This window comes from Cynocephalus volans, chromosome 5 (assembly GCF_027409185.1).
Source record: "Cynocephalus volans isolate mCynVol1 chromosome 5, mCynVol1.pri, whole genome shotgun sequence".
Taxonomy (NCBI): domain Eukaryota; kingdom Metazoa; phylum Chordata; class Mammalia; order Dermoptera; family Cynocephalidae; genus Cynocephalus; species Cynocephalus volans.
In genome coordinates this window covers 59,836,648-59,859,614 of record NC_084464.1, presented here as the reverse complement: position 1 = coordinate 59,859,614, position 22,967 = coordinate 59,836,648, and the positions used below count along the sequence as shown (strand labels likewise).

Below are 22,967 nucleotides of genomic sequence, written 5' to 3'. Positions count from 1 at the left end.
TGTTGAACTGTCCCTGCACTCAGGAATAGATTTCACTTCATCACGGCATATGATCCCTTTAATGTGTTGTTGAATTTGGTTTGCTAGTATTTTGTTAAGTGGTTTTGCATACATGTTCATCAGAGTTATTGGCCTGTAATTTTCCTTTTTTTGTAATATTCTTGACTGGCTTTGGTATCAGGGTAATGCTGGATTCATAAAATGAGTTTGAAAGTGTTCTTTTCTCTATGTTTTGGAAGACTTTGACAAAGTCTTTCACCAAATATCTAAAGATTGGAATTAGTTTTTCTTTAGATATTTGGTAGATAGAACTCAACTGAGAGACCACTGGTCCTGGGTTTTCTTCTTTTGTTTTTTGTCTTTTTCGTGACCGGCACTCAGCCAGTGAGTGCACCAGCCATTCCCATATAGGATCCGAACCCGCGGAGGGAGCGTCGCCGCGCTCCCAGCGCTGCACTCTCCCGAGTGTGTCACAGCTCGGCCCCCTGGGTTTTCTTCTGTTCGGAGATGTTTGATTACTGATTCAATCTCCTTGCTTATTATTGGTATGTTTAGAATTTCTATTTCTTCATGATTCATTCTCAGTAGGTTGTACCTTTCTATAAATTTATGCATTTCTACTAGTTATGCAGCTTGTATGCATCTCATTGTTAATAATAGTCTCTTATGATCCTTTTTATTTATGCTGTTTCAGTTGTAATATCTCCTCTTTTATGTCTGCTTTTATTTAATCTTCTTTCTTTATTTCTCAGTCTAGCTAAAGGCTTGCTGATATTGTCTATCTTTACAAAAAGTCACTTTGTTGATTATTTCTATAATTTTCACTTTGTTGATTATTTCTATAATTTTCAAGTTTCTGTATCATTTATTTCTGCTCTCATCTTTGTCATTTCCTCCTTTTGCTAACTTTGTGCTTGGTTTGTTCTTCCTTTTCTAGTTCCTTAAGATGTAAATTTAGGTTGTTTACTTGAGATCTTTTTATTTTCTTAATGTAGGTGTTTATTACTATAAACTTTCCTCTTAGAACTGCTTTTGCTGCATCTCATAAGTTTTGGTGTGTTGTGTTTCCATTTCATTAATATCAAGATATTTTTAACATTTTTTGATATATTGTTTGTTTAGAAGTATGTTGTTTAATGTTTAAATATTTGTGAATTTTCCACTTTTCTGCTGTTTTTGATTTCTAGTTTCATACCATTGTGGTCCTAAAAGATACTAGAAATGATTTTAGTCCTCTTAAGTTGGTTAAGATTTTTTTGTGGCCTAACATATGAGGAGGATACTTTAAAAAGTTTGTGGGAGTGGGGCAGGGCAAGATGGCAGACTAGATGTGCCCAATGCATGATTCTCCCACAGAAAGGGAACAGAGCAAGGAGAGGACAGTTAAGTAAGAGGGAGACCACTAGTGGGAAAGTGTGGGAAGGCAATGGGAGCCTGGTGAGACCCCTGTGGGGCAAAAAAACCAATTAGGGTGGCGTAGAGGAGAAAGAGGTACACAGGTTCAGCCACTGCCATGTCTCCCAAACCACGATCAGCCAGGAGAAATTTGTCCTCATAGCAGAAAGAATCTGCTTGGCTGTGAGCACTTCCCAGTGGTAACTCTCCTCCTGCTTCTGCTGCAGCCTGCACCCACCACCATTGCTGTTGCCCATCCCATTATCTAGTCCCAGAGTTGTGGTCCTTTTCCCTGCACAGGAATTAATCCTGCACAGTACACACCACTGCATGAACCATCTTGCCTGTGGTTCTGGGCTCCTTCATGACTCCTGCCTCCCAGCTGTCTGTATGGCTCCATCCTTCCAGCTGCCTGCATGGTCCCACCCACCTGCATGGGCCTGGCCATCTAGCTGCTCTGTAGCCCCAACCAACTGGCCACATGCATGGCTCCACCTGTCCACATGACTCCATCTTCCCAGCTGCCCATGTGGCCCCACCTGCCCATGTAGGTCTTGCCATCTGACTTCCTGCATGTCCCCACCCACCAACACAAGACAAGCCATCAAGCTACCTGCACAGTCTCAGCCACCTGGGCCACCTGTGCAGCCCCAGGCATTCAGCCAATTGTGCAGTCCCAGCAACCACAGCCACCTGTGTGGCTCCACCCTCACACATGGGCCCAACCATCCAGCTTCCTTCATGGCCCCAGCTGCCACAGCTGCCCACATGACCTCCACCCACCTGCACGGGCCCAGCCATGAACTCAGCCCTTTCCACAGACATAGCTTCTGGCATACCTCCAAAATGCTGAGTTTACATAGAACTACTGAGGCTATCCAGAACAACTGAGTCTACTCAAAACTCCTGAAACTACTGAGTCTACCCAAAACCAAAACTAAAAAACCAAGCCAACAGGCAATATATAACAAATCTTTAGGAGGGAGTCACTCTCCTCAAAAGCAGTCCAAGAGGACTAGAAGAAGCAATGACCAGATGACTAGGCAGCAATGCTGCACTAGAAATATGGAAAAACAAGAAAGTATGAAACCACCAAAGGAACACTATAATCCTCAAATACAAGACCCCATATAACAGGAAACCCTTGATATGTCTGAAAGATATTTAGGAGTAATAACCTCAAAGAAACTCAGTGAAACACAAAAAGACTCAGACAGCACATCAAAATGAGAAAATCAATTTGGGACATGAAAGAGGAAATTTATAAAGAGATACATATCATAAAAAAGAATATAGCTGAACTCCTGGCACTGAAAGACTCATTGAATGAAATAAAAACTGCAATTGAGAGTGTAATCAGTAGCCTAGAGCAAGCAGAAGAAAGAATTTCTGATCTTGAAGATAGTCTTTTTGAAATAACCCAAGCAGACAAAAAAAGAAAAAAAAAAAAAAAGAAAGGAAAAAGAAAAAAGAATTAGAAAAAATGAGGAAAATCTAAGAGAGCTAGCAGTCAACTTTAAGTGCATACATCTGAATCACGGGCTTTCTGAAAGGGGAAGAGAAAGGAAAAGGCATTGAAAACATATTCAATGAAAGAATAGCAGAAAACTTCTTAAGTACTGGTAGAGATATGGACTTCCAGATGCAAGGGGATCAAAGATCCTCAAACAGATTCAATTGAAAAAAGTCCTCTCTGAGACACATGGTAGTCAAACTGTCAAAAACCAAAGACAAAGTGAATCCTAAACACAGCAGGAGAAAAGTGTAAATTTGCCTATAGTTCACCCCATCAGACTAACAGTAGACTTCTCAGTAGAAAAGGCCAGAAGAGAACAGTATGATATATTCAAAGTACTAAAAGAAAAGAAAAATATGACTAGCCAAGAATACTGCACCCAGCAAGGCTATCCTCCAGAAATGAAGGGAAAATAGTGTATTTCCCACTCAAACAAAATCTGTGGGAGTTCACCACCACACAACCAGCTCTACAAGAAATCCTTAAGGGAGTCCTGTAGCTGGAAACCCCAAAATGATAATCACCATGAAGAATAAATGAGAAAGAACAAACAACACTGGTGGAGGAGATATGCAAATTAGAAAGAGAAGGAAATTATACCAAACCACCTCAAGAACAAATGAACACTGAAGACAAACAAAGAAAAAGAAAGGGACAAAAGATATTTAAATCAACCATAAGAAACAGCATGTTCTCACTCATAACCGGTTGTTAAGAAAGAAGAAAGGAAGGATGGAAGGAAGGGAGGGAGGGAGGAAGGGAGGAATGGAGGGAGGAAGGAAGGAAGGAAGGAAAGAAAGAAAGAAAAGACCACAATGATATGTTAAACTTTCAGAAGGAGAGAACTAACTTAAGGATACTAGAGATGGGGTAGGAGAGAGGGAGGGGTTTGGAGAGTGATAGATTGGTTAAAGGGCATAAAGAAAAATCATGATTTGTAATAATGAATATGCTAATAATAAACAATAAAAATTAAGAAAACAAAACAAAAAGCCATGAAATGTCAGGAGTAAGACAATACATTTCAATAATGACCCTAAATGTAAATTGATTCAATTCCCCACTCAAAAGACACAGGCTGATGGATTGCATTAAAAAAACTAGAACAAACTATGTGCTGTTTACAACAGACTCACCTCCTTTGTAAAGATTCAGAGAGACTAAAAGCAAAGGGATGGAAAAAGATATTTCAAGCAAATGGAAACCAAAAACTAGCAGAAGCAGCTATTTTTATATCAGATAAAATACTTAAAACCAAAAGTATAAAAAGAGGCAAAGAAGGTCATTACATAATGATAAAAGGATCTATCTGGCAAAAAGACATAACAATCATAAATATATAGGCACCCAACACTAGAGCACACAGGATTTAAATCGAACTTTAGACCAATTGTACTTGGCAGATATCTACAGAACTTTTCACCAAACTACAGAATACACATTCTTTACATCAACACAGAACATTCTCTGGGATAGACCTCATGTTAAGTCACAAATCAAATCTCAACAATTTTTTAAAAAAATTAATCATTTCAAGTATGTTTTCAAACCACAATGGATTAAAACTAGAAATCAATAACAAGCAAAATTCAGGAAACTCTACTAACACATGGAAATTAAACAACATACTCCTAAACAACATATGGGTGCAAGAAGAAATTAAACAGGAAATAAGAAAATGTCTTGAAACTAATGAAAATAGAGACACATCACACCCAAACCTGTGAGATACTGTATAATCAGTACAAAGAGGGAAGTTTATAACAATAAATTCTTACATCAAAAGAATAGAAAGATTTCACATAAACAACGTAATAGTGTACCTCAAAGAACTAGGAAAACAAGAAAAAGCCAATCCCAAAATTAGTAGATGGAAAGAAATAAAGATCAGAGCAGAAGTAACTGAAAAGGAGGCCCCGCAAAAGGATACAAAAGATCAACAAAACAAAAAGTTTTTATTTGAAGAAATAAACAAGATATACCAACCATTAATTAGGCTAACTGAAAAAAGAGAGAGAAGACCCAAGTAACAAAAATCAGAAATGAAAGAGAAGACATTACAACCAACATTACAGAAATACAAAGAATCATTACAGACTATTATAAACAACTGTACTACAACAAATTTTAAAATCTGGAGGAAATGGATATATTTCAGGACACATACAAACTACCAAAACTGAACCAAGAAACATAGAAAACCTGAACAGACCAATAACAAGTAAAGAGATTGAAGAAGTAACCAGCAGTCCTCCAACAAAGAAAATCCCAGGACTGGATGACTTTACTGTTGAATTCTACCAAACCTTTAAAGAAGAATTAACACCAATTCTCTTCAAACTATTCCAAAAAATTGAAACGGAAGCATTCTCTCAAATTTATTCTATGAGGCCAGCATCATCCTGATAGCAAAACCAAAGATACAACAACAATAAAAATCCACAGGCCAATATCTTTGATGATCATATATGCAAAAATCCTCAAAAAATATTAGCAAGCAGAGTACAACACCACATCAAAAAACTTATACACTATGATCAAGTGGAATTCATTCCAGGGATGCAAGGATGGTTCAACATATGCAAGTCATTAAATGTTGTACACCACATCAACAAAATCAAGGACAAAAAACATATGATTATATCAATAGACACAGGAAAAGTATCCAACAAAATTCAACATACCTTCATGATAAAGACTCTCAGCAAATAAGGTATGTAGGAAAATATCTCAACACAATAAAAGTCATATACAGCAAGCCCACCACCAATATCATCCTGAGTGGGGAAAAGCTGAAAGCCTTTTCTTTAAGAATAAGAGCAAGACAAGTATGCCCATTCTCACCACTCCTATTTAATTTAGTATTGGAAGTACTAGCCAGAACAATCAGGCAAGAGAAAGAAATAAAGGGTACTCAAATAAAAAAGACAAAGCCAAACTGTCCCTGTTTGCAGATGACATGATCCTATGTATAGAAAAACTTAAAGACTCTACCAAAAAACTCTTAGAGCTGATAAATAATTTCAATAGAGTTGTAGGATACAAAATCAACAGCAAAAATCAGTAGAATTCTTGTACTCCAAAAATGAAATAGCAGAAAAAGAAATCAAGAAAGTGGGTCCATTTACAAGAGTCAACAAGAAAATAAAATACCTAGGAATGAATTTAACCAAAGAGGTGAAAAATCTATTCAATGAGAACTATAAATCACTGCTGAAAGAAGTTAAAAAGGACACCAAAAATGGGAAGACAGTCTATGCTCTTGGGTTGGAAGAATTAACATCATGACAATGTCCATACTGCCCAAAGAGATCTATAGATTCAATGCAATCCCCATCAAAATACCAATAATATTCTTCACAGAAATAGAAAAAAAAATCCTAATCTTCACATGGAACAACAAAAGACTCCAAATAGACAAAGTAATCTTGAGCAAAAAGATAAAAAATTTTTTAAAAAAAGGTGGAGGGAGTACACTACATAACCTCAAATTATACTATAAAGGTATAGTAATCAAAACAGCATGGTACTGGCATAAAAGCAGAAACTTGGACAAATGGAACAGAATAGAGAACCCAAAAATCAACTAACCACTTACAGCCAACTGATCTTCAACAAAGGCAATAAGGACATGCAATGGGGAAATGACTGCCTCTTCAATAAATGGTCCTAGGAAAATTGGGCACCTATAATTATTAGAATGAAATTAGACCCATACCTTTTTCCATATACTAATATCAACTCAAAATGCATTAAAGACTTAAATACTACTATAAAACTCCTAAAAGAAAACATAGGGAAAACACTTGAGGAGGTAAGACTAGGCAAAGACTTTATAAATAAGACCCCCGAAGCATAGGCAACAAAAGAGAAAATAAATACATGGGATTATATCAAACTAAAAAGCTTCTGTACAGTAAAAGAAACAATTACAATAGCAATAACACAACCTATAGAATGGCAGAGAATATTTCCAAACCATGCATCTGACAAGGGATTAATATCCAGAATATATAAGTAATTCAGACAGCTTAACAGCAAAAAGAAAAAAAAAAACCCAAGTAACCTGATTAAAAAATGGGCAAAGGAGCTGCTACAGTACTAAGATTAGTACAAAAGAAAGAGATTATCAAGGAGAAGGGGAAAAAGGCCTGAAGGTATTGCAGAAGCCTCTGGGGCCAACCCTTCCATTTCAGGCCCAAAGGCCTAGGGAGATCGAACAATCTCGAGGACCAGGCTTGTGGCACCATCCACAGGCTAGCCATCCAGGACCACCTTGGGAAGCTGTTTCTAGCACCAGCATCCCTGCTGTTTTGCCTGCTCCAGCTGTGACTAAATCGGCACCAGGTGTGGCTGGACCTGCGGCTTTGGAAAATAAAAGCGGGAAGCCTTGGCGGCATCAACGTGATATTAGGTCTGCATGCTTGCAGATTGCTAGAGCTGTGGAGGGGTGGAAGCCTCCATCCCCAATTTCAAAGGATGTATTTGAAATCACCGAAAAGTCTGGGGGCCCAGGAAAAGATCTGTCACAAGGGCAGATTCACCACAAACAGCCTTCACTGGAGCAATGCTGAGCAGAAACATGGGGTCAGAGTTGCAGCAGAGAAACCCCATCAGCACCATGTGTAATGGAGCCATGAGAGCAAGACTGCCATGAAGGCCACAGAGTTGTAAAGGTACCTGAGTGGAACACCAGTCTGGGAGAGCTGAAGCGTGGCCTAAGGCCAGGAAAGCCATAGAAGCAGAGCTGTCCAAGGACTTGGGGACCCAACCCCCACGCCAGCGTGCAGAGGACATCGAACATGGAGTCAAGGTACACGATTCACCAGCTGTAATTTCATGCCTACCCTGCTGGGTTTCAGATTTGTTTGGGACTTCTTACACCTTTTTTTTGGGGGGGGGGCTATTTCTCCTTTTCTGAATGGGAATAAGTGCCCTATACTTGTCCCACCACTGTGTCTTGGAAGTAGATAACTTGTTTTGATTTCACAGATGGGACTTTGAACTTTGGATTTTTGAGTTGAAATAAGTTAAGACTTTGGGGATGGAATGAATGTGTTTACCTGTGAGAAGGACAAGACCTTTGGGGGCCAGGGGTGGAATCCTGTGGATTGTTTAAATTGTGTACCCTGTGTGCATATATTAGAAGCTTAAATCCTATTATGGTAATTGAAAGGTGGGACCTTGAAGAAATGATTAGATTTTGTAGGACCATGTTGGAGTAAATGGATTAATAATGCTGGTCAGGGGCTTGGTTCTGAGGGCTTTAGAAGGAGAGTGAAGAGAAACTATTGCTCTCTCTGCTCTGCTATTTTCTGCCATGTTAGGTTCACTGTCACCAAGACCAAAGCCTTCACCAAATATGTTCCCTGGACTTTCAGCTTCTCTGCTTCTGAAACTGTAAGTAATACATTTTGTTTTCTTTATAAATTACCCAGTTCTGTGTATTTTGTTATAAGCAATAGAAACGGACTAATACAGGAGCTTAACAGGCATTTCTCAAAGAAAGATATACAAATGGCCAAAAGACACATGGACAAATGGTCAGCATCACTAAGCATCAGGGAAATGCAAATCAAAACCACACTGAAATATCATCTCATGCCAGTTAGACTGGCTATTGTCAAAAAGATAGAGAATAGGAAATGCTGACTAGGATGCAGAGAAAGGGGAACACTCCAGCACTGTTAGTGAGACTATAAATTAGTATAGCCATTATGGAAATCAGCATGGAGGTTCCTTGAACAACTACAGATAGAACTGCCATACGATCCAGCAATCCCACTGCTCGGTATATCCTTAAAAGAGTGGAAATCATCATGTCAAAGGGATACCCACACTCCCATGTTTTCTGCACCTCTATTTACAATAGCCAAGAGTTAGAACCAACCTAATGTCCATTGACAGATGACTGGATAAGAAATGTGTGCTATATATACACAACAAAATACTACTTTGTCATAAAAAGAAATGAAATTCTGCCATTCGCTGCAACATGGATGTACTTAGATAAAATTACGTCGAGTGACAAGCAAGTCAGAAAGAGAAATACTGCATGTCCTCACTAATAAGTGGGAGCTAAAAAAATAAACAAATTAAGTCAAAAACAAAGAAAGATATAATAAACACAATAATATGTTGAACTTTCAAAAGGAGAGAACAGACCTGAGGTTACCAGTGGTGGGAAATGGAGACAGAGGGGGGGATTAGTGAGAAATTGGTAAAGGGCCACCAAAAATGATTACGTTGTGTAATGTTGAATGTACTATTTATCCTGATTTGAGCATCACATATTTGCACACCGGTATTGATATTCAACATAGTACCCCACAGATATATGCAATCAATTATATTTCAATTAATAAAGTAAAAGAAAAGAACAAAAGTCATATTTGTAAAAAAGTGATAGCCTTTTAAGAAATATGTCTAAAATATGAATTTTAAGAGAATAGGATACTCTGATTCAAGAAGAAAAGTTCCTTATTTTTCTTACTATCAATGGGAAATAAGTAAAAAATGTATAAATGTGTAAGTTTTAACAGAGATAGTTAAAATCTCTAAAGAAAGGGGAATGCTAATTTATGCAGAATAAAAGTACTTAGTCAATATTTATTTTGTTTCTACAGTTCAACATAAAAATTAAAATCATAGTGATATACTCCTAGTAAAGTAGAGTAATGCAACAGAAGTGTTTCCAGTGGAAATGTGCTAACCTTGCTCTATTGAAGAAAATCCAAAATTCTGCATTGAAATAAGAACATTCTTTGGACTGAAGAAATTACAGCCTTCATTTTTGTGGGTTAAAGTGTTTGGGTAGTTTGATAAAGGGATTATCTAATTTCCTTATGGGGATGTTTTCAGTATTGTTTTCATTGTGTAGCTGTAACAGATGACAAATGTAACTTTGGTAATAGGAAACAAAATGACAGCTCTATCCCTGGATAATCAAAGTTGTGAGACCAAGAAGTTACAGAAACCTTCACCCCTCTTTCCATTTTCACTTATACTTTCAAGATTGTGCATATTTCCTGGTAGATCTGCGTGCTCCCTTGGAAGGAGGAGGTCAGCATCAACTCTTCTAGTACTGTTGACTCTCCTTGTTGAGTTGTTTCAGTCAGCCAAAACTTAGGTATTTTTACAAAAAAAGCCCCAATAAATATTGAATTTTAATCTGTTTATATTTTTTAAAGGTCATGGAAAAATAGAATTAAAACATAGTACAAATCTTTCCACCAACTCTTTGGAGTACCATCATATGATCTATCCAGGAGAATGTTCTGTGTGCTTGAAAAGAATGTGTGTTCTGCTGCTCTTGGATGGGATTTTCTGTGTATGTCTGTTAGGTTTATTGGTTTATAGAGCTATTCAAATCTGCTGTTTACTTATTGATTTTCTATTTCAATGATATAACCATTGTTGAATGTGGGATCCCCTCCTATTATTATAAGACTGTTTGTTTTTTTCCTTCTTATCTATTAACATTTGCTTTATATATTTAGGTGCTCCAATGGTGGCTGCTTATATATTTACAATTGTTATATTATCTGGTGAATTGACCCCTCTAATATTATATAATGACCTTCTTTGTCTCTTGTTACAGTTTTGACTTAAAGTGTATTTTGTCTAAGTATAGCTACCCATATTCTCTTTTGGTTTCCATTTGCATGGTGTGTGAAGAGAGGGATGTATAATACCTTCTGAACTTTCAGACCAAAGAACAGAGCAGGCAAATCCAAATAGTTTACAAAAAGTTTTATTAAAATGGTAACTAACATATGGGGAGTTCGCATACAGCAAGGAATCAGATGTCTAAAGCAGATGAGAGCTCTGACTGTCCAGCCTCAGACAAGACTTATATAGCAAAAACATTGTTACTAAAAAAAAAAAAAAAAACTTCAAGGAAACAGCTTAAGAAAAATAACTTGATAACATCATTCACCAGGTGTCCTGTAATCTATGAAGCAGGGGTCTTGTGATGTTAGTGTGCAGAATGGCTGATGCCATGGGTTGCAATAAGTCATCTATTCCCTAAACCCTCTCTTCCCATTGTGCTTGCCCTAAGGTTAATCTATAACCGGTCCGTGAAACAAAGGAATGTGTTCAAGCAGGAGTCAATGTCATGGGTGAGAGACATGACGGAGTTAATCTTACTCATGGTTCCACACATGGAATATCTTTTCTTCACCCTCAACTTTCAGCCTGTGTGAGTCCTTGAAGCTAAAGTGAGTCTCTTGTAGGCAGCACAGAGTTGGGTCTTTTAAAAAAATCCTCTCAGCCAGTCTATGTCTTTTGATTGGAGAATTTAGTCAATTTACATTTCAAGCAAAGATTGGTAGGTATAGACTTAGAATTGCCATTTCATTAATTGTTTTTTGACTATTTCGTAGTCTCTTTGTTCTTCTCTTCCTCTCTCACTGTCTTCCTTTGTGATTTGATTATTTTTTGTACTGGTGTGCTTTGATTTCTTTCTCAATATCATTTGTGTATCTAACATAGGGTTTTGCCTTGTTTTCAACATGAAACTTACAGAAGACATTATACGGTTATAACAGTCTATTTTGAATTGATAGCAAATTAACTTCAGTCTCACACAAAAGCTCTACACTTTTATCTCCCTCCCCCATTTTATGATTTTAATGTCAGGATTGACTTCTTTTTATATTTTGTATCCATTAACAGAATATCGAAGCTATAGTTATTTTTAATTTCTTGTCTTTTAGCAATAATACTAGAGTAAAAAGTTATTTATGTACCATTACAGTCTGAATTTGACTATATTCTTACCTTTACAGTGAGTTTTACACTTTTATATGTTTTTAGTGTCTTTTAATCTCAACTTGAAGAACTCCCTTTAACGTTTCTTGTAAGGTAGGTGTAGTGGTGATGAACTTCCTCATCTTGTTTGTCTGGGAATTTCATTACTGCTTCTTCAAAGGACAGCTTTGCTGGGAATAGCATTATGGGTTGACAGTTTTTTTCTCGTCCATGTGTGGTTGTCAAAATCAGTGCACTGTGGAGAGATGATGGTAGAACACTAATATTCTGTCATCTTGCTGATGTTACTCCTCTAGCTATTTACATTTTTAGGGTCTTGCTTCAGCTCTCAGGCCATGGCCACACATCTCTTGGGAGCAAACCTTGGCTGATGACTGAGCAAGGAGGTGGCAGAAGAGTCTTGCTATTTCTACCAACGCAGGGCTTCTCTAACAAATAATCTTTGCTCCAGAGCTCCAGTTGGATTGGTGGGAGAATTTGCTTGGTGTGCATTGCAGTGTGATGGTTCCTCACATTAGGAAATACTTTCCTTTTCTTCTTTCCTGAGTAATTCGTACTCATCTTTGATGTCTCAGTTCAACCATCACTCCCTTAGGAAAACTTTCCTGACTAGGTCCAACTTCCCTGTCCCAAACTCACATAGCTCTTTCTCCAGTTAAATTTAATTTTGTAATTATTTGATTAATATCTGCTTCTTATATATTAGACTGCAAGTGCCATTGTATCTATTTTAGCTCACTATTGTATCACCTTGGCTTGGCACACTGTGTGGTAGTTATTAAAATGATCAATAAACATTTGCTGGGTTGAGGAAGTAGTATGTAGATATTGTATGAAATTTTGACCTACAACTTTATATATCAACTAGTAATTAAATGTTTGGTGTTTAGAATGAAATAATTCAACACTTGTAGTACTATAGCATTGTTGGTAATGCAAAAGATTATATAGAGAGGTGAGATAATGAAGGTAAAAATTTAGGTAGTACATAAATAGGAATGAAAAGAAGGAAATAGAGACATGAAAAGCTGGAGAAGAAGATGCATCAGAACTTATTGACTATTGAATGTGGGAGTCAAAAAAATGTTTTAGTGCCCCCAAAATGATAAATACTAAAGTTACTAAGAATGGAAGTTTCTCCTTGATGAGCTTTAACCACCTACCTCCTCAGTTTTTTATTTACCCCCATTATCCTCTGTTTTGATGAAAATAGCCAGAAAACCAGGGAAATTTAACATGTGTCCTTGTGCTAGGCTACATCAAACAACTTAATTATTTCTTCAGTGTGGGACAAAAAGAGTTTAATTTCCTTGCTTAGTAATTTCAATGAAAACAGGTCATCTTGTGCTACTCTTTTAAAAGTTAAGAACATGGCAGGCAGTAAAGATATCTATTATACCTTAAAATGATTTCTTAACCAAGCACAGAATATATTATCTTGTACTTTCAACATGGAACTTATTTCTCTGAAGAAATACACAATGCTGAACCTCATAAAAAAAATAATAGTAGTTTTATAAGGCAGGCTTGGGGATAATCACTGCTTTTTGCACTAGTAGTTCAACACAAACCTCGCTGCCTATGGCCTCTCTTACCCTAAACTTTTTGAACTTTTCCCTCACACAGTGGAGACAGAGAAATAAAAGTGTACTGTCACCTTATTGAGAGGAGAAACCGTGTTTTATTTCTCTTTGTAGCCTTAAGCACCTAACAGGTAAGTGTTCAAGCATGGAAGGTAGAAAGGAAGGAGATAAGATTCAGTACCAGAAAAGCTACAAGGAAATAGGAAGAAGATAGTATAAACAGCAAAGAGGAGAAAATGAGCCAGAGATGAATGCTATGGCAGAAGAAATGTTTCTTAGATTTTTTGTTCTTGATATAAAGAGTGAACTTGTAAAAGGCAGAAAAGCAAATAATAGAATGGAAAGGAAAGAAAGAGAAATGGAATAGAGAGAGATGGATGAGGAAGAGAGTAGGGAGCCTGGGTCATGTTTAAGTGTCTGGTTTGGGCAAACCTGACATTCAAATCTATGGGGCTTATGTATGATCAATAGTCATTTTTGGAGGCACTAAGTGCAATTAGCAGCTCATATGGGAACTGATATCTATTTATGCTATGTAAAACAAAAATAAAAACAAACATAAAAACCCAAACAAAACAAAACAAAAAACCTAAGCATTGCTAAACAATGGGTACTGCACTAATTCATTTGTAGGGTATTCTTTAATTAGAAAAGGAATGGGAGATTTCACAAGAGACATGAAATTATGCAGTTCAGAAAAGGGAGTGAAGATGGTAAATCTGCTGTCATTTAAAGTGCCTGAGCCTATTTCTTCTTTTCCAGATGAAGCACAAGTCTCACAGGACTTTTGTCATGGTCTCCAAGACAGTGGGAAAGTGTCTAAGGGCACCTGAACAAATGAGCAGAGTTGACTCTGACTGAGAGGTTGTTAGAATGCTGAGCGTTGGTTTAACATTCTTTTCTCCAGAATTCAATGTTTGAATCTTCTCTATGACATCTGAATAAGCAGCAACACAGACTTTGGCGGTACACCTTTGGCATTGCCAAATTTAGGAAAATTTAATAACATTTGAGGCAGCCATTTCCATATTTAGACAAATCTGTTAAAAATGTCTTCCTCTGATTGAGCTGCTAACTGTTTCCATATAACTTATGGTCATTTCTTTTAGTTTGACCATTTGTGCAACATTAAACAAATTTCTCTTTGCCATGTCTATTCTTCCTGTCTTCTTTTCTTTAAATTTTTGTTATTTGTTTTCTATATGGTATGGTTCCCACAATATCTTGGTTACTTTTTGTAAACCGTATGACAGCTTATTTAACACTATACACTATCCTCTCAAATTCATGTTTTTGTTGTACATATATAAAAACAGACAACTTAAATAGTCAGTCTCCATACCTGAAATCCTATTGTAAGGTATTTCTTCCAAAACAAATTGCTATATTATAGTTTTCTACTGTTCTTGCAAACAAAATAATAAATTCAGTCTTCCTTTACTCTTCATTAAAAACATGAATATTTTTAATAATGCAATTTCACTAAGCCTCCAAATATTTAAAATTTCTATGTTTCAGTTTTTAAAATTACAGGGCATATCATCCTTATTAAAAATAATCAAAGCCATATAAGAGTAGTCCATGAAATTAAAAATGGAATATATCATGCCTTTAGCTGCTTACATAATGCAAAACTAAAAGTCAGAACTAGGAGATGGTGGGCTGTGGGCCTCAGCCCTGCCCACTACTGACTGCAACTAGGCCAGCAACAGAGCCAGGTGTGGGCCAGCCCCACCCTCACTTCCCCCTCTCCCCCAACAACACCTTAGAATGTACTTATTTTAAAAAAACTATGCCCGTAAAATTCATCCATGTACTTGTGTACTTGTCACGGTCATTTTGCTGTATAGTATTGTATGAATACACGACAATTTATTTATCCATTTAAATGTTGATTGATGTTTTGATTTGTTACTATTTTGGGACTATTATGAATAGTTTCTAAAACTCTTCCTAAAAAACAAAAAATAAATAAAAGACATAACTAAGAAATTTGAGGCATAATTCATCTAGAGATATGCCACATAAGCTAGCAAAATTTATAAATCCCTCTTATACTATTAAACAGGGACTTCTTTCATAAGATACTTCCTTCCCTCAGTTAACAATAAAATGTTGCAAAGAAAGGAAATAAGAAATAATGACAGAAAAAATTGTTTGCTGAATCAAGGACAGAGGAAGAACAGCCCTGCAAAATGGGAAAGACATCTGTTTTGTTAATTTTGAATAAAAGAGCTTTGGGCACTGGCAGGCACTTTTGTTAATCCCTGTTCTTTCAAATACTTGTGTCAAGGCAAAAATTGCACTAGACAAAGTTACACAGGTAAGGAAGACTTTATTCAAATCTATTGCAAAACATAGAGACATTAGAACTCAGTCTGAACTCAACTCCATAAAAGCAAAGGGTGGAGAGTTTTAACAGCTGAGGGGTATTGTGGGGAGGGGGGATGTGGAGGGAGAGATCACAGGCTATCTGTGTTTGCTAACTGGCTTTCAAAGGAAGAGGAAACTTTCTCCTGTCTTCATAACTGGAGGTAATTTTAAACCTTGGAACAAGGCATCTACCTAAATTAGGTACCTATCTTCCCACACTGACTGGGAGCAAAGGGGACTATCTTCCTTGATGATTACATTTCAAAAGGATGGCTCTCAGGTACTTGAGAAAGACTACCCTGGGTTCTAAAACTCATAATAGGCTTTTGATTTACATCACAAAGAGGCAGAGGGAGAATTGACAATCACAGGTTTTATAACAACAGGGACGGGAGGGACCATGAGTCAGGAAGAAGCCTGTCTAAAGTTTAGTAAAGCTGAGGGGAATGTTAAGGCCCTTTTTGCCAAACCTGACCTTCCAGTCCTTCAGGAGTTTACATCCCTTTCCACTCTGGATTTGCTTTCTACTGAGGGTCTGCACGTTCTAACAATCAGGAATGCTTCTAATCTGTGTCTATACTTGAGAGCACTAGTTCAAATGTTCCCAACTAGCAACAAAAAAAGGAATTATTTTCTTTCTTATTTCAATGTTCACTTTATTTTCTGCCTCATAGTTTAACTTTTCTTGAGGATGGTTGATAGCAAAATATCTATTTTTTCCCTCAGAGAAACCCAAACCCCATCCATCACTGTGAGGTAGTTTTTAATGACCCAGACAGAATAATCACTGATGTACATTTCATAAATCTGAGTTATTCGGTCTTCAATGACAACATTGCAATTAGACTCTTCAATTGTAGTTATATATACATTTGGGGGATTTAAGTGAAAGTGCTGCATAAAGGGGTGATAATTTTCCAAAACTGTGCTGCTGAAACCCGGGATCGAGCCAGGGACCTTTAGATTTTCAGTCTAACGCTCTCCCAACTGAGCTATCTCAGCTTTCCGCAGTTACACTCCTCAGTGTCAAGTCAAGTAAATTTATTTTTACATTTTTCCTCCAGTAACTCTATTCCTGATCTCCTGCGAGTAATTACCTTGGGCAGGAATCACATGACTATCAAGAACAAATGATAATTTTAAGGTAATTGGAAGTTATAATCCAAGTCTGGAAAAAACAAATCTATAACTGTATTGTGTCATAGTTCTGTCAAAGCTCTTCAACTCATATTATTAAGGTCTTTCTGAAGCATGTATATTTGGGCTTCTCTACTGGATATAAAATTTTCCCCTAAATAATAAGCAGGTACTTGCTTTCATTACTAAAAAGGACCTCTTGGAGCAGAAGAGTCTTTCCCAAAGGCAAATTTTAGTTTCCTCCCTGGTCAGCAGAAGCAGCTTGAAAGTCTTCGCAAATGGTAGTTCTTTTCCAGCCTAATAAAATCTTTACTAGCCTGTCTGTACCAGGTGCCTTGCTACAATTAGGTTATAGTAATTGACCAGCATCTGCCCTCTTCCCATATCCCTCCAGGTAATTCCATTTGATGATTGCCCACAGCTGCTAAGACTAAATTTGGAACCTATTCTGTATCTAGGAGCATTGTAGTAATTCCCATTAGTGTTTAAAATTAATATTTTCAGGCTGCTAACAAAATAGAGAGGCATCTCCAAATAATGAAGGATTTGTATTTCCCCTGATATATAGAAAGAATTATATTCTCTGGATGTAGCTATATATCTCCTGTCCAGGTGAATTATTGTTTGTGTGCAATCATCAAGAGAAGAATATATCAATCAGCTTCATTTTTCTTGTTCCAGAACCAAGTTTTAGAAAATAAACAGAGGAAAAGAAGCTATGTTCTTTGGAATTTTAAATCAAGTATATCTGAGCAGTATACATGTTTCTGTTCATCACAGAATTTTAAAGGGAAAAGTGATAAACATGTTCATTTCAATTGTAGGAGGCTAAAAGCAGATATATTCAATGATCTTGGTGATACAGAGCAAATGAAAGAGAAGATTTTAATTTTAAAGAAAAATGTATAAATATGAAGTTGATAACAATAATCTCCAAAGTCAATTAAGCGTGAAATAGGCTATCTTATATAGGTTGTAACTAAAACCACAGAGCTCAGTTTTATTTGCCAAAACATCTTATGATTTAAATGGTGCTATTATCTAAATGTAATGAGTGAGGAAATTTCTTCCATCCAAAGACACTGTCAGCTCTCAATAGTGAAACAGGTAACAGGATCATGTAATAAGGCGGCAGTGGGATGTAGGAAAATATTCAAGCAGAGGAAACAAAAGTGTAAAGGCCACAGGAAATGAAGAACTAAGTTTGTTTGGCCCATCAAATTGGAATACGCATATGATCAGGTGCCATAAGTGAGAAAGACAATGGTGGGAAATAATATCAGAGGGTGGCAGAGGAGAGGGCTTGCAGAGACCCATATGCCTATGTAGGCATAGTTCCCATTATGTAGTCAATGTTAGGGCCCCACCAGGGGAGCAGCATTATATGGGAATATCTGGGGACAGAGCATGCTCTAGAGTCAGCTGACAAGAATAGTTTAATATAGTTGTGCTGTGTTTGTCATTTCTGTGACGAAGAAATGAACATTTAGAACTTTCAGGAAAGGGGCAGAAAAAAATCCTATTGTGGATTCTCGGTAAATTAGGGGTAACCACCAGAAGGAAAATAAATCATATATAACTTTTAAACCAGTAGAAGAAATGTCTAAGCAATGGAAGTTAAGAAGGGGGGAAGGGGGAGGGGTAAAGGGAGGAAGAAGACCTGAATTATAGTAAGTAAAAGTATTAAATTATATGGCAGACATAAATCTTTATATATGTGCTGTTAGTGAAAATAGCAGGGTAATGATGACTAAAAATGCTCCCCACCATAGAAGCAACAAAAGCGAAAAATTTACAAATACAATTAAAATCAATTTTATCATAACTTTAGACGTTAACCTAAAGTTTTCAGCAATTCAGGAAGAGTTTATTCAAGAAAAATGGTTGAATCAGGGTTAAAACAGTGAGCTTTGTGGTGTTTTAACTATAGTTTTATCCTCTGCTTTCAGGTTTTTCTACAGCTTCAAAAACTAACAGCCGATATTCGTGGTGAAAACCAGCAGCCTGGAAGCCACTGGAGGGAGAAGAATCAGACTCGAGCTTGTTCAATGCCTCATTCCCAGAGGTTTGTCGTCCCTTGACCTGTCTAGTGGTTCTCTGGAAGATCCCATTTGCAATGTTGTCTACATCTGGCCTCAGAACTCAGCTAGTGTAAAAGGCCTGTTTTACTGGGGTGGGGGCGAGAGAGAGAGGGAGAGAGAGGGGGGGGAGGGAGAGAGAGAGAGAGAGAGAGAGAGAGAGAGAGAGAGAGAGAGAAGCAATGTGGTTTTACTCCACTCTCCTGGGACCATAGTTGTTCTGATCAGAGATGAAGATCTTCCTTCAACAGTGTTTTAGGTTCCCATAGGTCCTTGTTGCTGCTGCTGTCACTGCTGCTACCACTAAAAGATTGTTTGGGGGCTGGGGCACCAGAGAAAGGAGAAAAGAAAAACAAGTGAGAGGTTTCCCCCACTTTCTCTGAGTGTTATGAGACCCCTTTCCTGCTGCTCAGGTCAGCTCCTAAAGAGCTATTCCTTAAGCTCTCTGTTGAGACTGATGCCTACTTTCAAATTTTAACATCCTTGAGTGGAAGCCCAAGATAGTGGAGGAGATGGAGAAAAACAAAACAAATGGTAAACACACCACTCATTCAGTGGTACTTAAAATTCTGCTCTTCTTCACCAGTCCACCTGTCATTATTTACTTTTCAGAGTCTTTACATTGCTGCTTCAAACATTCTGTCCAGCTTTCTGCATTCAGTGGAAGGAACAGGGTCACATGTGCTTACTCGTTCTTACCCAGAGCCAGAATCCCACGTCTGTTTTTCTTCTTTCTTTTTCTTGGCATTTTTAAGTTTGCAATCTGGCCATCTTTTGCATAATTTTTTGTTGTTTTTGTTCTTTCTGGGATAAAGTAGAAAAAATGGAACAGAAGAAAGGAAGGAAGGAGTGGAGAGAAAGTGAAAAGGAAGAACAAAAATAAAATTGGAAGATAGGAAGAGTGAAAGGGAGAAAGGAATGAAGACACGAAGGAAGAAAAAAGAAAAGAAGGGAGGAAGGAGTAAAGGAGGGAAGGAAGGAAAGAAAGCAGGCTAGGAGAAAGACGTGTATTATAGCTGTTCTAAAATATTTTGATTTCTAGAAACGTTATTCTATCTATATGATAGATGAAGCCAAGTTCTTATCACAGTAATTGACATTTAAAGGCAGAGAGGAATTGGATTAAAACTGTTTTGTCTTCCTTTCTTGTCAAAAAGTTACTTATAGAACTTTGTGATATGTTTATATTTAGGAATGTCCAATAATAGGACTGACATCTCAGATGTCATATCTGCCACAGAAATAAAACAATTAGATGCTTCCCATCACACACTTATGAAAAATATCTGTTTTATGATTCTTAAGTTGTCTTACAGTAAAAGATGCTTCCTTCCCTTCCAGAACAATATCTGTCCCTGTGCTTCATCTCACCCCATTTTACACAAGCCAGGGACTACTTGATAAATCAATGGATTGGTTATTGAAAGGTTTGCAGGCATCTGAATTCTACTCACATTAACTTTTGTCAGAAATAAAGATGTATTTTGGTTTTAGAAATTGGGCCTATTATTTAGCATTGTAGTGCGTTTATATGATTATTCCTGGATTTTGGAATTTGGAATGGGACCAGAATCCCATTTTCCCTCTCCATCTAGGTTTAGCTGGTTGATAAAACTAGGATTATATTGGAAATGTAAATAGTATAATCTAGAGACCTAGAGGATTTCTAGTGATGGGCTCATTTAATTGTTATTTCTATGTTGGCTACATATTCAATGGAGTAAGTTTATTGAAAGAAATAAAAATGTGGGCATGCAGAGGGATGTCTGGAAAGCTTTCTGGGTAAACCCTTGGTCATTTAATTTATGAGGAAATGAGAATTCTGAGAAGAAATTCTTCTGAACCAGAATCAAAACACATAGCCTGGCCTAAAACAATAGTCCATTAACCAAGAGGAAGACTGATGTTGGCTGTAGAGTAGCTGTGCTACTCAGATTACTTGCTAATCCAGCTCTCCCTGTTTCACTCCTGAGTTCTCAGGTGAGGGTACTTTAGAAATGACTAAAAGAACCACATCACATCTTTAGGTTATTTGTAAGAACTGAGTGATCTAAGCAACATTGCTCTCTCATCCACTTACATAAATAGAAGTGGATGGTATTTGCTCTGCCTCAAACAAGCAAATAAATTAAGATGTAGAATGGAGGTGTAGCAGGACATGTCTAGAATCAGAGAGAGAAAGGAATTGTGAGAATGATCTAGGTGTAACAACTTCCTGATCAGTTTCCCACAAAGACAAATCAGGAGGAGAAAAAGGGAAATGATAGATGCTATGGGGCAACCAGGAGGCCCAGGCTCCTGGGAGACAGCCCCTAGAGACCTCGTGAGCTAGTACAGAAGAATGCCGGTTCTGCTAAAGTTCCAAAACTGAGCTCTGTAACAAAAGAATCTCATTTTATCATTATTATTATTATACTTTTGTACCTGAAAATTGTTTCGTATGAAAAACATGAGTTATATATGTGTTTTTTTTTTTTTTTTTTTACCTGAAAGAATAGAATAGGATTTAGAACTTGTAGATATGGAACATAACACTCAAGAGCATAAATGAAAATTTTGTTGACTATAATGTGTTTCTACCCTCTTTTTATGCCCCCTTCCAATTTGCCTAGTTCTTGAATAAGCATAAACAGAACAAAAAATAGTCAAGAGACAAAGAGGCATTGTAGCTGAGAGGTGACATCATAGTTACATGTGTCACACATAGGTACAAGGAGATAGAGCTTTGGTTAGTATTCCTACTCTAACTTCATCCTAGTAATTTCTTTAAAAAAGGTTTGCATCATCTTGTGGGCTATAAGCTGTTCATGATAAGTAACTTTGAGCTTTTTTTTTTTTTTTTTTTTTTCTGACGAAGGATATTTCCTTAATGTTCTTGCAGTTGTTTTAGATATAATAGAAAGATTATTTTTATTTCTATCTTTGGAATTTTACTGATCTAGGAACTCTTAAACTTTGGGAACCATTCAACCTTATTATTAAGGAGCATATGTTAAACTGAATTTCAGGATATCTGCCTTCTTAATCAGATTTCATGGAAAGAACTTTAGACTATATAAGCCAGTGATTTTCAGTGTGGAAAAATGGGTATCGGAATTACTTAGGTAGTCTTCTTTCTGGACAGGGGACTATGGACTAGCAGGGCATCTCTGCCAGTGTAAATTTGTTGACCGCCTAAAGCAGAGGCAGTTTTCAGAAGACTAGTAATTAATCTAAATCTTTTAGATGTCTCTTTCCCTGAGATTAGTGCTGGTTCTGCCTGGAATGTGGGTAAGTCCCTAGGTGTGAGAGTAGACAGCTGCCTAAAGACCACACAGCATATGAATGGCCAACAGCCACATGAAAAAATGCCCAACATCAATCAGCATTTGGGAAATACAAATCAAAAGCACTTTGAGATATTATCTCACTGTAGTTAGGATGGCTAATATCCAAAAGACTGAGAATGATAAATGCTGGCGAGGTTGCAGAGAAAAAGAAACTCTCATACATTGTTGGTGGGACTGCAAAATGGTGCAGCCTCTATGGAAAATGGTATGGAGGTTCCTCAAACAATTACAGATAGATCTACCATATGACCCAGCTATTCCACTGCTGGGAATATACCCAGAGGAATGGAAATCCTCATGTCAAAATGATACCTGTACTCTGTTTATTGCAGTGCTATTTACAATAGCCAAGAGTTGGAACCAGCCCGAATGTCCATCATCAAATGAGTGGATAAGGAAAATGTGCTATATCTACACAATGGAATACTACTGTGCTATTAAAAAAAAAATGAAATACTACCATTCACAGCAACATGGATGGGCTTAGAGAAAATTATAATAAATGAAATAAACCAAGCACAGAAAGAAAAATTTCTTCATGTTCTCACTTATTTGTGGGAGCTAAAAATAAATTAATTTATTAATCAATATACAAACAAATAAATGGGGGGATGAAGAAGGTACAACAATCAATTCCTTCAGCCTAAGACAAGTGAACAGATATGATGTTGATGGGGGGGAAGAGGGAGAGGGAGGCGGGAAAGGAGGAATTGGTAAAGGGACACAAAAATCAACTATATTGTACATTGATAAAATAAATAAAAAATAGAAGAGACATGAG

At 37.1% G+C, this 22,967-nt stretch overlaps 1 non-coding gene across 1 annotated transcript; it reads right to left on the bottom strand.

Moving 5' to 3' along the window:
* Positions 1-16,571: 16,571 nt before the first annotated feature.
* Positions 16,572-16,644, bottom strand: TRNAF-GAA (transfer RNA phenylalanine (anticodon GAA)). The gene has a single exon. It is a non-coding gene; the product is annotated as a tRNA-Phe (tRNA).
* Positions 16,645-22,967: the final 6,323 nt, after the last annotated feature.